This window comes from Schistocerca piceifrons, unplaced genomic scaffold (genome assembly GCF_021461385.2).
Source record: "Schistocerca piceifrons isolate TAMUIC-IGC-003096 unplaced genomic scaffold, iqSchPice1.1 HiC_scaffold_1230, whole genome shotgun sequence".
Lineage (NCBI taxonomy): Eukaryota > Metazoa > Arthropoda > Insecta > Orthoptera > Acrididae > Schistocerca > Schistocerca piceifrons.
Genome location: NW_025727049.1, coordinates 90,001 through 95,000, shown reverse-complemented (window position 1 = coordinate 95,000; position 5,000 = coordinate 90,001). Strand labels below are relative to the sequence as shown.

The window sequence follows — 5,000 nt, the reverse complement described above, 5'->3', positions numbered from 1 at the left end:
GTGTGCGGTGGGCCGCACTTCTCCCCTAGTAGGACGTCGCGACCCGCTGGGTGCCGGCCTACGGCCCGGGTGCGCAGCCTGTCCTTCCGCGGGCCTCGGTTCGCGTCTGTTGGGCAGAGCCCCGGTGTCCTGGCTGGCTGCCCGGCGGTATATCTGGAGGAGTCGATTCGCCCCTTTGGGCGCTCGGGCTCCCGGCAAGCGCGCGCGGTTCTTCCCGGATGACGGACCTACCTGGCCCGGCCCCGGACCCGCGCCGCTGTTGGCTCGGGATGCTCTCGGGCGGAATAATCGCTCCCGTCAGCGGCGCTTCAGCTTTGGACAATTTCACGACCCGTCTTGAAACACGGACCAAGGAGTCTAACATGTGCGCGAGTCATTGGGCTGTACGAAACCTAAAGGCGTAATGAAAGTGAAGGTCTCGCCTTGCGCGGGCCGAGGGAGGATGGGGCTTCCCCGCCCTTCACGGGGCGGCGGCCTCCGCACTCCCGGGGCGTCTCGTCCTCATTGCGAGGTGAGGCGCACCTAGAGCGTACACGTTGGGACCCGAAAGATGGTGAACTATGCCTGGCCAGGACGAAGTCAGGGGAAACCCTGATGGAGGTCCGTAGCGATTCTGACGTGCAAATCGATCGTCGGAGCTGGGTATAGGGGCGAAAGACTAATCGAACCATCTAGTAGCTGGTTCCCTCCGAAGTTTCCCTCAGGATAGCTGGTGCTCGTACGAGTCTCATCCGGTAAAGCGAATGATTAGAGGCCTTGGGGCCGAAACGACCTCAACCTATTCTCAAACTTTAAATGGGTGAGATCTCCGGCTTGCTTGATATGCTGAAGCCGCGAGCAAACGACTCGGATCGGAGTGCCAAGTGGGCCACTTTTGGTAAGCAGAACTGGCGCTGTGGGATGAACCAAACGCCGAGTTAAGGCGCCCGAATCGACGCTCATGGGAAACCATGAAAGGCGTTGGTTGCTTAAGACAGCAGGACGGTGGCCATGGAAGTCGGAATCCGCTAAGGAGTGTGTAACAACTCACCTGCCGAAGCAACTAGCCCTGAAAATGGATGGCGCTGAAGCGTCGTGCCTATACTCGGCCGTCAGTCTGGCAGTCATGGCCGGTCCTTGCGGCCGGCCGCGAAGCCCTGACGAGTAGGAGGGTCGCGGCGGTGGGCGCAGAAGGGTCTGGGCGTGAGCCTGCCTGGAGCCGCCGTCGGTGCAGATCTTGGTGGTAGTAGCAAATACTCCAGCGAGGCCCTGGAGGGCTGACGCGGAGAAGGGTTTCGTGTGAACAGCCGTTGCACACGAGTCAGTCGATCCTAAGCCCTAGGAGAAATCCGATGTTGATGGGGGCCGTCATAGCATGATGCGCTTTGTGCTGGCCCCCGTTGGGCGAAAGGGAATCCGGTTCCTATTCCGGAACCCGGCAGCGGAACCGATACAAGTCGGGCCCCTCTTTTAGAGATGCTCGTCGGGGTAACCCAAAAGGACCCGGAGACGCCGTCGGGAGATCGGGGAAGAGTTTTCTTTTCTGCATGAGCGTTCGAGTTCCCTGGAATCCTCTAGCAGGGAGATAGGGTTTGGAACGCGAAGAGCACCGCAGTTGCGGCGGTGTCCCGATCTTCCCCTCGGACCTTGAAAATCCGGGAGAGGGCCACGTGGAGGTGTCGCGCCGGTTCGTACCCATATCCGCAGCAGGTCTCCAAGGTGAAGAGCCTCTAGTCGATAGAATAATGTAGGTAAGGGAAGTCGGCAAATTGGATCCGTAACTTCGGGATAAGGATTGGCTCTGAGGATCGGGGCGTGTCGGGCTTGGTCGGGAAGTGGGTCAGCGCTAACGTGCCGGGCCTGGGCGAGGTGAGTGCCGTAGGGGTGCCGGTAAGTGCGGGCGTTTAGCGCGGGCGTGGTCTGCTCTCGCCGTTGGTCGGCCTCGTGCTGGTCGGCGGTGCAGGATGCGCGCGCCTGCGCGGCGTTCGCGCCCCGGTGCTTCAACCTGCGTGCAGGATCCGAGCTCGGTCCCGTGCCTTGGCCTCCCACGGATCTTCCTTGCTGCGAGGCCGCGTCCGCCTTAGCGTGCTCCTCCGGGGGCGCGCGGGTGCGCGGATTCTCTTCGGCCGCCATTCAACGATCAACTCAGAACTGGCACGGACTGGGGGAATCCGACTGTCTAATTAAAACAAAGCATTGCGATGGCCCTAGCGGGTGTTGACGCAATGTGATTTCTGCCCAGTGCTCTGAATGTCAACGTGAAGAAATTCAAGCAAGCGCGGGTAAACGGCGGGAGTAACTATGACTCTCTTAAGTAACTATGACTCTTAAGTAACTATGACTCTCTTAAGGTGGCCAAGTGGCGGCGGTGTGGCTGCATCCGGACTTGGCTTTTCGAAGTGCGGTCTTGATGTAGTCGTGCTGCTGCTGCGAGGTGCCTTCCTTGGGTTATAGTTACAGGGAGAGTGATGCGCAATACATGGGCCTAGCCCTCTTAGCCTCTCCTCTCCTGCGGTCTTCTCCCCTTCTCGTGGGCCCGCTGATTTTCGCAGAGTGGAAGACCGCACCAGGGGCTTGGGGGGGTTACCAGCCCCCCCTCGCATTATCCCTTTATAGTTGGGGGCAGCCGACAAGAAACAAGAGATGGTGGCCCTTCCGCTGAAGGTGCCACCCCAGCTACCCCAGCACCTATCCGGCCAACCGGCCGTAACGAAAATGCGATAGTTTGTGTAGCTCCCTTTGCTTGCAGTGAGTGCCACCGCACTTTTACCACGAAGAACGGTCTCGGGGTCCATCGCCGCCGCCAACACCCTGCGGCCGCCAACGCTGAGATCGTGACGGAGAGGCATCGCGCGAGGTGGACGGAGGAAGAAGTCCTGTCGCTCGCCAAGGCAGAGGCCGAACTGTTCCTTGAGAGGGACGCCCGGTTCTTCTTTGTAAATCAAGAACTTACCAGGATGTTCCCCGACCGAACGCTTGAGGCAATCAAGTGCCGACGGCGGCAAGCTGCCCACAAGCAGCTTGTCCGCCAATTCATGGAGGCACTTGAGATCGGTCGGGGCGAAGAGCCGGCGTCCCGCCGTGGAGCAGCGAGCTCGCTGCCTGACGCGGGCGAGGCCGCTGCGCCGCCCGTCGACGCAGCCGAGGACTTCGCGGCCGACACCACCGGGCCGCCGCCGGAGGGGCCGACTGACGCCGCCATCTGGGAGCATCTGGCGGGGCTGCCTGCTTCCGCCCAGCGTTTCTCTGCCCTGGATCGAGTCATTGGTCTGGGGCGGGGCACGCCGCCCGATGTCATCCTGGGCATGCTCCCGGATGCCCTTGCGTCGGTCGGGTCCAGGGGGGAGAGGTCGATCACCAGGACACAGCGGCCGCGCCAATCATCCAAGCGGCCGCCTGCCGCCCCGCCGCTGCAGAAGCGCAAGCGGCGCCGCTGGGAATACGCGCGCACACAGGACGCCTTCCGTAGGTCGCGTGCACGTTGCGTGCGCGGCTTGCTGGACGGCACCCTGCTGCAGCCGCCACCCGACATCCCCGGTCTGCTGGACTTCTGGGCGGACCTCTTCACGAAGAAGCCGATCTCCACCGCCGGCTTCATCCGTGACCGCCTTCTCCCGCACTCGGAGCCTGTCGCTCCTGAGTGCCTATGGGGGCCGGTCACACGTGAGGAGGTCGCTGCTGCCTTGCCGCCCAGGGGATCGGCAGCCGGGCCGGACGGCCTGACTCCAGCGGAGCTGCGGCGCCTGCCGCATGAAGTCCTGGTGAAACTCTTGAACCTCTTCCTCCTGGCCCGCGCCCTCCCCGAGCGTCTGCTTCGCGCCCGGACGTCACTTCTCCCCAAAACGGCTGCACCAACATCCCCCGCTGACTTTCGCCCCATTACGGTCTGCTCGGTGTTGGCGCGGACCTTTCACAAGGTTCTCGCGTCACGCCTGATGCGTGCATGTGCTGTGGACGAACGTCAGCGGGCATTCATCCCCCGGGATGGGATGTTGGAAAACACCTTCATCTTGGACACTGCTCTCACCGACGCAGTCCGCTCCTGTCGCTCTGTTTTTGTGGCATCGATCGACGTCTCTAAAGCGTTCGATTCGGTGGACCATGCTGCCCTCCGCCCCGTGCTGAGGGCTCATGGCCTGCCGGATTGCTTTATTGAGTACGTCGAAAGGTGTTACGAGGGTAGCACGACAGTGATAGCGGGCGGCGCCGACGTGGGCGTGCCCCTGCAGCCGGCTAGGGGTGTGCGTCAGGGTGACCCCCTCTCCCCCCTCCTTTTCAATTTTGCGGTGGACTATGTTTTGAGTCAACTTCCCTCCCACATCGGAGCTCGGATCCTTGGTCGCAGAGTTAACGCTGCGGCCTTCGCAGATGACGTCCTGCTTTTTGCATCGACCGCGAGGGGATTGCAGTCCCTCATCGACGCAGCCGTCGCAGCCCTCGCCCATCTGGGGCTGCAGATCAACGCCCGGAAGTGTTTCACCCTCGCCTTAGTCGCGTCTGGGCGCGACAAGAAGGTGAAGGTCGACGCCGACGTTACCTTCAAAGCGGGCAACGCCACCGTGCCCGCCCTACGTGTGGGTGAAACCTTCCGGTACCTGGGACTGCAATTCTCCACCGCGGGTCGCTGCGTTTTCAACCCACGACGCCACCTGGTGGAGCAGCTGGACGTCATCTCCCGAGCTCCGCTCAAGCCGCAACAGCGCCTCCACGCCCTCACCACCGTACTTCTGCCTGGCCTGTACCATGGGCTGGCCCTCAGCCGCACCCGAGTGGGTGCGTTGAAAGCGGCAGATGTGACCATCCGTGCCGCCGTCAGGAGATGGTTCCGCCTTCCGGCGGACACTCCCCTGGGCTACTTCCACGCTCCTGTAGCCCAGGGAGGCCTCGGCATCCCATCATGCCGATGGATGGGGCCAACACTTCGCCGGTCCCGTCTCCTGGCGCTGAAGAGGATTGGGCCAGCCGCCGACGGTGCAGGCCGGGACGAGGTGCAGCGTGAGATTGAGGCGCTGGAGCGGCAT

At 62.5% G+C, this 5,000-nt stretch overlaps 1 pseudogene; it reads left to right on the top strand.

Annotated features, from left to right (window-relative positions):
* The window catches only part of LOC124730116, a 7,996-nt pseudogene that overhangs the window by 590 nt on the left and 2,406 nt on the right, over window positions 1–5,000 (top strand).